Here is a 12,335-nt window from a genome sequence, read left to right on the forward strand (position 1 = left end):
ATGGTGCCTGTCGCCCTCACCAAATGCCAGGACTCAGAGGCAGATGCCCTATATAACGCACTCCTGCCTCTATCACCCTCCTACCTAGCAACATGGAGGGAGAATCTACTGTGTTCCAGGTACTGTACTAAGTACTCGACATGGATTTTCTCATTCAATCTTTACAAGACATGCAGGAGGTAGGTAGTATTTTCAGCCCTATTTCATAAACAAGACATCTGAGGCTGAGAGGTTGACCGATTTGCCTCATGTCATGCAGTCTGTTATGAAAAGGAGCTGGGATGTGAACCCAGCCTGGCTCTGGGATTTTCACGCCCACCCACCGTGCAATCTTGTGTCGCGCTGTAGCTAGAGGCACCCCACAAATGGCAGCTGTTTTACCGTAACTGTTGTTATTGTAATGATTTCAATATTGATGCCAATGGTATGCTACTACTTCCTGCTATGGCCACGACTACTGCTGCTGCTACAGGATCCACAGCCAGGACGACTGCTCTCCCTTCCCCCTGGCTGGGCTAGGGCCTCTTGGAGGGCAAGGATCAGGGAATTCATCCTTCGTTCCCACTCTTTCCCTCTGCCGAGAGAGCATGGTTGCAGGCGTGGGCTCTGGAGCCGGGTTCCTGGCTCTGTCACTCACTAGCTGTGCAACACGGGGCAGGTTACTTACTCTTTCTGTGTCTCCATTTCCTCCCTGTAAATGGTGGTCATACTGGCATGTCTGCCTCACAGGGTTGCCGTGAGCATGGAGCGAGTTACTACACGTTGAACAGACTGGGGACAACAGCTGGCACACAGCAAGAGCTCCATGGGGTGCCCCTTTCATTCTCCTTCCTTCTCCTCTGCCTCCTGCACCTTTTCTCAGCAGGTTCTCATCAATTCTTACTGGGGAGAAGCATCAGGAGTGGTGAGCGATGTGCCTGAGGGGTTGTCTGGGGACCTGGGAACACAGGGGCGTGAGGACACCAGCTTTTTCAGAAACCGCCCCTGAGAAGCCAGTGCATGCTTTGGGCAAGCAGCTCTGAGCTTGGCCATGACGGAGAATCCAAGGCCATTTCCTGGAGACCCTGAGGTGGGGTGCTGGTTGCATCCTTGGGTTATTGGAGGAGCTCCTTCTTGAACTAGATAGGGAGGAGAAATAGCGCTGGGAGGGCTGGGGGTGCTCCCACGTAAGCCGAATGAGGGCAAGTGAAGACAGGCGACTGAGCACGGAGGATGGAGAGGGGGCCCTGACTCTCGGCGGCAGGGGATCAGAGGGAAGATTAGGGGGTGTTTCCTGAAGGATTCAGGGCTACAGCGGCAGTATTCCACAGCAGATGGAAAAACAGGCCAGGCACGGTGTCCGCGATCCCCTGGGGAGAGACGAGCTTGCCCCTCTCAACCCTTCTGACACTTGCAATCTCTCTTGCCTCTGTGGCAGGACCAAGGGTTTCACATCAGAGGGAGCTGGGTTCTAAATCATGGCTCTTTCACCCCAGCGGTGCGATCACAGGGTCTCAGGCAAGTGCTCACGTTTCTTTGATCCTCAGTTTTTTTCTTCAGTAAAAACGGGAACAACAACACATACTTCATAGGGTTTCTGTAAGGATTAAATGACACGATATTTGTAAAGACTGTTTTGCATAGAAGACCCTAAATAGAGGTATTTTTTTATCCTCTGACACTGGTTCTCAATGTATGGTCCCCAAGCTGGCAGTACCAGCATCATGCAGGAATTTACCTGTTGTGCAGATATTCAGGCTCCATCCCCCACCTACAGAAGCTAAAATCTGGGGTGGAGCCAGCACCCTAGGCTTTGATGAGCCCTCCAGGTGATTTAAGGCCGGGAACCACGGATCTGACACGGGCCCAGGGAGAAAGGAGAGAATCCATGGGAGGCTGCTTGGCACAGAGGCTCAGCACAGTCGGTGCTCAGTGTCTGACAGCTGTCCATCTTCCCTCCTACCTGGGCAAGAGTCTTACCCGAAGAGGTTAATGCTACTGCAGACCTCCAAGAGGTGAAAGGGCCTTGTTCCCCTGGAGGATAGACACATTATGACGGCTTCATTTGATTAAAAGGGGATGTTGATCATTAGTTATGACCCAAATTTCTTCTCTCCCCAGCAATCACTCAAAGTGTTCCCAGATGCTCAGGGGGCTGTTGGTTACCTGGGAACACAACATCCCTTTATAACGAGGTTGCTCAGGCTGAGGGAGACGCTCAGGGAAGTCTAGCGGCCTCCCCGCACCCTCGGGCCTGCCCTGCGTTTGATGGAGTGAGTGATGGAAGGGAAACATATGCATTCCAGATTGGACCCGCCAGAGCGGGGCTTGGAGTGGCCGCCTGCTTCCAGCGGCAGCCATGGGAAGGGGGGGCAGCTCTGCAAGTATTTGTTGTTCCCGAGGGGCTAATTATTGACTTTTAGAGGCAAGTAGCCTCCCCAATTTCGGTTAGCACTGTTGTTCGTTACTGCATAATTAAGAGGAAGGGGGAGCAGCCTTGGTGGGGAGCAGGCAGAGGGAAGGTCAGATGCAAATAACTCCAACACTTCTGTCTCAGAACACCGGGCAACAGTGGCCTCGAATATTCAGCTCCGGGCACAGGGCTGGCGGGGGGAGGGCTGGCAGGGGGAAGCCTCCATTGCTAGCTTGGAGAGGAGGAAGCAGTCCTGCCTTAGGTGAATTTGGGCGTCTTCAAAGGATTGCTGCCCCACTTGCCCTAAGGCAGGTTTAATTTTGAAAGAAGAATGAGCTTTGCTTCCGAGCTCAGGCTGCAGACTGGAATCTTCCATCTGCAGCAAGATGGGATGAGCCTCCCAAGGCCTCTGATGATATGATGATGATGTTTAAAGGAAATTCACTGATGGTGGGAGGTGGCAGGGCCCCAGTGGCATGGGAAGAGAGGCAGGGTTTGCTCAGCCCTGACCAGGATCCCGAAGGGGGTCAGGGCACGGGGCCGCTGAGGGTTTAAGGCCTCTGCCGGACCAGCTGCAAGGGTGGGAGATAGGAGGCCGGAAAACTGAGTTTTCTTGAAGGGTGTGGTTACGACAGCTCTTTCTTGCCAGGAGCTAATGTGTCCTAAGCCCTTTGCGCCTCCTGCTTAAGCCCAGACAGCCTTAGGCCCTGAACCGTGGGGGAGGGACTGAAGCCAGATGACCCGCAGTGGTGGGAGCCCTGGGGGAAGGGTGAACAGGTGAAGGAGATGGGAAGGGCAAGGGGAACATTAACCTTGTGAGCCATTCCCCTGTGTGGTAGGGCTTGGAAGTTTCCAGAAATCTTTGGTTTGAAGACCGATTGAGAACAGAACAGGGGTATGTAAAGCCTTGGCCTGGGAGTCCAGGGCCTGGAGTGCTAACTGAGCTCTGCCATCAACTGGCTCTGGGACCTTGAGGAAGTTCCTGCCATTTCAAGGCCTTACAGCCTCACCAGTAGAAGCAAGGAGGGGGATGAGTATACCTAAGGACCAGTTGGAAAAGGCTGGCTCCCGGCCTACACCATTCAGTAGAGAAAATGGAATTGTGTATTTTTTTCTCTTTGCTCATAACGCTTCCCTCTCCCTCGGTTTCACCGGTGGGTGGGAGGTAAGTGTGAAACAAGAGGCATGGGTGCCCAGGCCTGTTGATGTCTGGAAAACAAACTGTCCCAGGCTGAAGGAGAGTTTTGATTCAGCCATTACCTTTTTTGGGGGTGTGGGGGTGCTAGTGAGGAGGCAGAGGTGGAGAGGTCCAAACTGCAGGTGAACCCAGTTCATTCATTCCACAGAGACAGGCTCGTGATGGACCCAGTGAAGTCCATTAACTCTTTCCTTGCTGGGTGAGGCGTAACTGCCTTTAAAACATCAACATCTCAAAACAAGGGGTCATGATTTGCGCACCAGGGGGTTTTCCTCAGCAGAATTTATTGTCTGAGAGATGCCATAAAAGGTTTCCCAGACTCTGGACCCCTCTTGCCTCTCAAGCCTCTTTTCTAGTCCTTTCCATAAGAATTTTGCTTTCAGGTTTCATTTGTTTGCTTTTTCTTCTGCATGGCTAATTATTTTTGGAGCTTTGTGGTATAAAAAGAGCTTCATATAAATAGGAGCGTCAAGGAGTTTGTACAGTAATTAGGCTTTCTCTCTCTTTTTTTTTAATTTTTAAATTAGATTTTCTCTTCCCCTAATAAAAGCATCAGATGTTCCTAAGGGATTGGTGGTTTATTTCTCTCATGTCCAGGTGTCCTGAGCCAGTGAGAGGAGTAGGAATGTCACCCATCAGTGGACGTGGGAGGAGGTGGTCACCAAGTCTCCCCACTAAGGCGGGGCTCTAGCTCAAAAGGCTGCCTTTCTTTTCCACGGGTTTTAGATGGTACTTTCGGTAAAATGGTCAAACAGCCTCTGCAGGACTCTCGGCTGTAAGTGGAAGCCCATCATTACACAGCTAGATTAATTTGAGAGTTTCTTTTTAACCTAAATAAAAAATCCAGCATGTCATATTGCAGTGGGGAAGAATATTTCTTTTCAGGAGAAGAAATGAAACGGTCTGATTGTGGGAGACAGTGGGACAGACTCATGACCTGATCCTGGGGGACTCTGAGCTTTGAACTTGAGTCTTCTGCTCAGTTTGCTGGTGTGGGCTGTGTCCATGGTGTGCTTGGTGGGCCAAGGACACCCCACTGCCCTTCACACCCCTGCTTTCTCCCCACTATCCCAGGGTCAAGCCTGATAAGTACAAGGCTCTTCTTTCTAACGGGTCTGCGGTTTTGCTCCTGCTAAATTTCTAATGGGGCCTGTTTTTAAGTCAGAAGTTCAGTTCTATAGAACAGCAGCCCTGTCCAACAGACATATAATGGGAGCCACAGATGCAATTTAAAATTTTCTAGTAGCCCCATTAAAAAGAAACAGGTGAAATCAATTTTAACAATATATTTTATTTAACCCAATATATCCAAAATATTATCAAGTTGACATGTAATCTGTACCAAACGTTAACAAGATATTTTCTATTCTTTTCTGGTACTCAGCCTTCAAAATCCAGGTGTGTTTTATACTTAGAGCACTTTTCAACTCAAATGCAAAATTTTTCTTGGCAATACCTGATCTGTAGGTAGAGGTCATACAATTGAGTGTTGAAGAAGGAGATTCACATACCCCAATTGTTCCAAATATAGCTAAACGTTTTCTGATGACTCGAGTATCAGTTTTTAATTTTGAATTAATTAAAATAAAATGAGAAGTCCAGCTCCCCAATCACAGCAGCCATTCAAGTGCTACCTAGCCACATGTGGCTGGTAGCTGGACTGGGTGGTACAGATCTAGGACATCACGCTATAGGCACCAAAGCAAACATATGATTTGCGGCTGGAAGGGGCCAGCTGTGGGAAGGGCTACACAGAGCCCTCCTTCTACTCCTTGGTGTAGCTGCAACGGTGATTCTGAGTTTGTGCCTTACTGCCCAGTGCTCTCTGTGTTGCTAGCAGGCCAGAGTCCTGTTCCTGGGGCCTTCATTCTCTTGTGTGCAATCATTAATTCACACATTCATAAGATTAGGTACTAGGTATTTCGCTGGGTTAAACAGAAGAGTCTGAGTTCACTGAAACACTGGAGGGGCCTGACAGTATGTAAGCAAATGAATAAGCAAGACCATATCAGATAGTGATGATTACAACAAAGAATAAGCGATAGTAAGTGCAGACAATCCAGTGGGTGGGCAGGTGGAGTAGAAATGTCTAGAGTATGGTCAGGGGGGCCTCCCTGAGGATGGGCTACGGGAACTGAGACTGAGGGGAAGTGAAGGTCTGCGGGCATGGTCATACCAGTCAGAGGGAGGAGTCACAGTACACAGGCCAGGGGGCACAGAGACAGTGTCCAGAATACAGGCAGGAAGCTGCTGTCTGAGTCCCTGATGCAGGGGCCCACGGAGCAGGTGAAGGACAGGCTGGTTGGACTGGGGGACCGGCTCTCCTTGGCCTGAAGGCCCAGCCTCCGCCGCGAGCCCATCCCATTCCTCCCGTAGCGCTTGTTTGTTGACGGGTTATCATGGCAACAGGGGAAGACAGAAAAAGTTAATTATCAACAGAATAAAATGGAATAATTTGGACTTTGGTTTAAAATTAATTAAATTTCTGTCTCTGGTGTTTCTCTCAGGTCCTGGCTCTTTTCTTCAGCCTCGGGGCATCTCTGTGTTTCTTGCCTCATAGAATAAGGTAACTTAAAAATAAACTTGCCCCCAGCTTTAGAAAAACTTGTGATTTCTGTTTCCCACATAGATCGCATGTTGAGGGATCACCCGTTCTCCTGGGAGTTGAGGGGTCAGAGGGCCTTGCAATCCAGCCGCTGCTCACACAGGGCCTGGAGGGGGAAGGGCTGTGAAGAGCACATGTTGTCATCATCGCTTTGTTTTTAAAACCCCAATCAAGACCCTCCAGTGTACAACGTTGCCAGCTGAGCATTCAGAACGTCCCAGAGATGAGGAAGGAGGCCTAAGGAAGAGGTTTTTCCAAGACGCTAATTATTGCTGCGTGCGACACTCGGAACTTTGATTGTGCTCACAGCCAAGCACGAAACTCAGAATGGAAGGCTCAGTCCAGCCCTGGAGCTCGCCCGTCCTCTGTGGCTTGGGAGAAAGATAATGTGGCCACACACGTTCAGAAAGTGAAATGCTGGGACTTCCCTGGTGGCGCAGTGGTTAAGAATCTGCCTGCCAATGCAGGGGACACGGGTTCGATCCCTGGTCTGGGAAGATCCCACATGCCGCAGAGCAGCTAAGCTCATGTGCCACAACTACTGAAGCCTGTGCGCCTAGAGCCCATGCTCTGCAACAAGAGAGGCCACTGCAATGAGAAGCCCGCGCACCACAATGAAGAGTGGCCCCCACTCGCCGCAACTAGAGAAAGCCCGTGCACAGCAACGAAGACCCAATGCAGCCAAAAATAAACAAATAAAATAAATTAATGAAAAAATAAAAAAGAAACTGAAATGCTGGTCCGAGGTAGCTGGTTCATTTGTTCATTTATTCACTTGTTAAACAAATACCTATTGCATGTCTACTACCTGCTGGGTGCTGCTCAGGCCCTGAGCATAGAGCAGTAAGCAACGCAGCCACAGCTCCCAGTCCTCCGCGGGGCCTTTGTTTTACTTGGGCGAATAATAGGATATAAATTCAGTGTGTACGGTCTATTAAATATCAGTATGGACGCTGATGGAAAATAAAACAAGGTGGTGACTGGGGAGTGTTGGTGTGTGTATGGGGTTCGGTTTCAGGTGGGATGACCAGAGACAGCCTCACTGAGAAGTTGACATTTGAGTCAAGATCTAAAGGAAGAGAGTGTGTGAGTCTCGGAGTCTCCGGGGAAAGAGAGTACCAGGAAGAGAGAGCCATAAGGCAGGACACGCCTGGTGTGTTGAAGGAACAACAAAGAAGTGGATGTAGCTAGAAGGGCACGAGCAGGAGGTGAGTTCAGAGTGGTGCTAGGTGCTAGGTGGGGTGGCGGGCAGATTGTCTAGGGCTGTGTAAGGAGGTCAGCTTTGAGTGAATGAAATGGAGGTTTCTGACCAGAGGGTGACATGATCTGCCTTGGGTTTTTAAAAAATCAATTTGGCAGAAACAGGGGGCCCCGGCAACAGGTGTGGTAATCCAGGTGGGAGATGACGGTGGCCCACTCTGCGGTGGTGAGCAGTGGAGGTCACACAAAGCCGTCAGTCTGGGCACAGTTGGAAGGTTGAGCTGATACCATTTGTTGTTGGATTAGATCTCGGGTGTGGGAGAGAGGGGTCAAGGCCGACCTCAGGACTTGTGACTTGTGTACTAGGGTTCTAAGAAACAGAACCATTAAGACGTGAAGGAATTGGCTCACAGGATTATGGAGGCTGGCAAATCCAAAATCTGCAGGTAGGCCATCAAGCTAACGGCCTAGGGAAGAACTGATGATGCAGTTCAAGCCTGAAGGTCACCTGCTGGCAGAATTTTCTCTTGCTTGGGGCAGGTCTGTTTTTACTCTGTTCAGGCATTCAGCTGAGGCCCACCCCCATTAGGGAGGGCAATCTGCTTCATTCAACGTCCACTGACTTAAAGGCTAATCTCACCCAAAACACACCTTCACAGGAACATGCAGAATAATGTTTGAGCCTATAACTGGGCGCTGTGGTCCAGCCAAGTTGACACATAAAATTAACCCTCATGGCTTGGCAGCTAGAAGAGTGGTGTTGCTGTTTACTGAGAAGGGGAAGGCTTCAGGAGCACAAGTGTGGCTGGCTAGGCAGGGACACGTTAAGATTAAGATGCCATTAGACTCCCAGGCGTCCAAGTAGGCAGCTGGTTAGTTGGGTCTGGATTTCAGCAAAGAGGACCAGGCAGAGGATAGGTATTTGTAAGTCATCAACTCTCAGAGATGGCATTTAACTAACTAATTAATTAATTAATTAATCCATTTATTTATTTTTGGCTGCACTGGGTCTTCGTTGCTGTGCGCGGGCTTTCTTTAGTTGCAGCAAGCGGGGGTTACTCTTCGTTGCAGTGCGTGGGCTTCTCATTGCGGTGGCTTCTCTTGTTGCGGAGCACGGGCTGTAGGCGTGCAGGCTTCAGTAGTTGTGGCATGTGGGCTTAGTAGTTGCGGCTCGTGGGCTCTAGAGCACAGGCTCAGTAGTTGTGGCACATGAACTTAGTTGCTCCGCGGCATGTGGGATCTTCCCGGACTAGGGCTCGAACCCGTGTCCTCTGCATTGGCAGGCGGATTTTTAACCACTGCGCCACCAGGGAAGTCCCTCAGAGATGGCATTTAAAGCTAGCAGGAAGGAAGTCACTGAGGAAGGAAGCTAGAAGGAAAAGTTCTCGTGGGCAACCTTCTTATCAGGAGCACTGTGCCCCAGGCCCACCTGCCTGGCCAGCGGAGGCTGTGAGGCTTCAGCCCCTGGGCCCTCTGTGTCCGTCGAGCTCTGCCAGAGATGGCGGCTGGAGAGGTTGTGTTAGTCCTGGGATCACTGGCGGGGGTTCGGGAGGGAAGCTCTAAGAACCCACACTCCAGTTTCAGATGCTCCAGGCCTCAGCCCTGAGATGGGGCCGGAGGCTCTCAGTCTGATGGATTCCTTCACTCAACACCCTCTTACTGAGAACCAGCTCCACTTCAGGTTTGCTCTCTTCCAGGGGTGCACACACACTGTCTGGTGGGGCAGACATGGAAATGTGAGTGAACCAGGGGGGCAAAGGCAAGTGGGGAAAGCGTGGGGCTGGGCCAAAGGAAGGACAGGTTGCTCACTGTCATCTGGCTAAGAGCCCAGCGCCCTCCTTGCAGCTGGGCTCTGCTGCTGCTGCCCCCCGCCGCCATCCACCCCTCGTCACTGCCTCTCTTGCAGCACGCACGTCCACCTTCTGGCTAAGGGTTCTGCACCAGGCACCTGGGCCCACCTGCCAGCAGCGCCTGAAGTGGAGGCTACGGCTTGGGCGCCAGAGACCTTCGGATGCTCTGATCCCCAACTCGGGCCATGCCTCCTGGTAATCACGTCCCTGCGTCTCCAGCCCAAAGCCGTGTGCTAACTCCCAAACTTGGCTCAGCTGGGAGCTTTGTCACCACGTTCAGCAGTTCTCTCTCAGGCTGTGCCCAGCATCACACGCCTAGGCATCTCCACCCCAGATGCCTATGCCCTCCTTCCCAGACTGGACCGTCATCTTGCTCACATTTCAAGGGTAATTTAATCCATCTGGCCCTGATTCGTGTACCCCAAGGGTGCCTGATGGAGACTCAGATATCGAGATTTCCCCTGCAACTGGTTCCAAGCAGCCCCCAAGTGAGCCCCAAAGCGGGGGCCCTTGTGTTTTCTGGGTGAGAGGCTTCCTACCCAGTGGCACACGCAGTGGCCTCGTAGGGAAGGTGAGCTCTAGTTGCTGGGAATGCCGCGGCCCAGAAGAGTTCCCCAGTCAGCGAGAGTGGGATTCAGGGCTGCAGATGAGCCCTGAGTCGGCGGCGCAGAGGGGATGGGGCTGGGGCGGGGAAAGCAGTCTGGCGTATGCCTGGCTTCATTCTTGGTGGCATGTGCCTTCCTCTGGCCCTGCTGGCCACTCTTCAGCATGCGGTCTCTTATGCTGGTCCCCTGGGGCGAGGAGGATGATGAAGAAGACCCAGCACTGCGGGCCCAGCCCAAGCTCCGGGACTTTGCCTGCCGCCAGCGAGGCTGCCGCCTGCGTTATCCACCAGGCGAGCACCTGCTGTGCAAAACCCCAACAGTCTCCTGGGCAAGCCTCTCTCCCTGCCACCCCTGCACTTGAATCCAGCGAACAGCTACAGGGCAGCTAACCAGTGACCTTGAGCTGAGGTGGAGTATTCCCTGGCCAAAGCCCTAGGGGTTCTGGATCCCCTTCATCCGTTACCTTGGGTTCAACCAGCCACTCATAATCACTCACTCTTTCTGCAACCTGGCTCCACCCGAAGCTGGAGCCCTGGGGCATCTCAGAGCACCGGGTGGCCGTGAAGGCGCAGATGACATGCTCTTCTAGTGATGTCATGTCAAGTGGCAGAGACACTAGACTAAGCTGGGTTCACGTGATGGCGGATCTGGGATGACAAGAAGGGGCTGTGAGATACCAAAGGATCTTCGCGTAACATTCACTGGGACCGAATGACTGAGGAGCATGCAGTTTGGATTTGAACGTTTTGCCACTTGGTGTGGGTCTGAGGGGTGCTTCCTAAACATGGGAGGAGGCTGACTGAGCAGGGGCTTTGCCCTCATGACCTGAAAAAAATTTAAAGTCTATACTTTGCTTATGTTTGTGCAGGCTTGAACATTTTCTTTGTTATTTTATTGTCTGCTGGCTTATTTACACATTAAAAATAAATAGCACATGAAGTCATTTCTGTGCCCACTGTGCAAAGTTTGGATTCTGATCTAACTTTGGATGAATAAGGATACACTTTGGAAGAATCTGTCCGCGTGCATACAAACAATGGATCTGCTAACGAGCATGGTTCGGTCTGCTCAGTAGTCAGACACTCTGTTCTCCACTCTGACCTCCGCCCCACCGCATCACCCATACATATTGGTAATGCTTTATCCACCCTCTTCCAACAAGTCCTGGTCAATCGGTTTTGAACCATAAAAGTCAGAACTGCTGTCCCTTATGTGGCAGATTTAGTCTTATGCATGAATAATTCCCAGAGGTTCTCTGCCAGCCATCCTGTGTAATTCGTCTCATGGACTGGTAGTATTTTGGGGGATGTCTGGAATATGGGTCCGAGAAGGCGGGAACAGCACCTGTCTTGTTCGTTTTACCCTGAATGCCCAGCATGTGTTGGGGCTCCGGACCGGCTGAATCAACGCCAGGAGAATATGTGACTTTCCTCCCAGGGTGCGGCTTCATTTATCCCAAGACTTAGCCTGAGATGTGCTCCTTTTTCTTGGAACTAATGCCGAAAACTCTGCCCCTGTGCACTGGTGCTGAATTGAATCTCGGAGACAGAGTTTTGGGTGAAGTAGAAAAGAATAGCTTTATTGCTTTGCCAGACAAAGGGGCACACAGCAAGTTCCTGCCCTTGAAAACTGTGTGTCCCAACCTGGGAGGACTTGATGAAGAGTTTTATAGCAATATTTAAGGGTGGGGCTGCTGAAGAGATTACGGTGTGTGCAGGGCCTGCGCTCCTTTATTCTGGCCCCAGGTGGTCTCCTAATCTTGATGGGCTTCTCTGGTTCCTTTAATCTGGAATGAAGAATACTAACACCTTTCAATTGTTGGGGGTTTTTTAGTTCTGTAAAGAGCTCAAAGATATTGTTATGTGTATCCCTGAGGTGGAACCAGGACCCTGCCCCAAGGCTACACTATTGTTTTGTTTTTTGTTTTTTGCGGTACGCAGGCCTCTCACTGTTGTGGCCTCTCCCATTGTGGAGCACAGGTGCCGGACGTGCAGGCTCAGCGGCCATGGCCCACGGGCCCAGCCGCTCCATGGCATGTGGGATCTTCCCGGACCGGGGCCCGAACCCGCATCCCCTGCATCGGCAGGCAGACTCTCAACCACTGCGCCACCAGGGAAGCCCTAATCAAAGATTCTTAAGTCGGTTACACACCAAGAAGAAATGATTTGCTAAGGAAATGCAGCAGAGGGAAACAACGTACAATGGTATTATCAGTGGCTTTTATCTTAATTCCAAGGTTCTGGGGGCTGGGAATTTGGGAATAATACCACTGGGTGCCAACTGGGGTAGTGTTGTTGGATTTTGGGGCCCAGTCTTGTTATATCTCAAAGAATTGTACTGCCAATGGCGGCATTTCATGGATAAGTAGGGCGCCGGTGGTAGGGTTTTCAAGAAATTCTTAAAATTCTCCCCTCCTCTCTTCTCTCAGTTAGAGCTAGCTTTCTCTGGATCTCTGTGCCTTGCCTACAAAATGCCAGAGACTGTT

The sequence above is a fragment of the Delphinus delphis genome, chromosome 12 (assembly GCF_949987515.2).
Source record: "Delphinus delphis chromosome 12, mDelDel1.2, whole genome shotgun sequence".
Taxonomy (NCBI): Eukaryota; Metazoa; Chordata; class Mammalia; order Artiodactyla; family Delphinidae; genus Delphinus; species Delphinus delphis.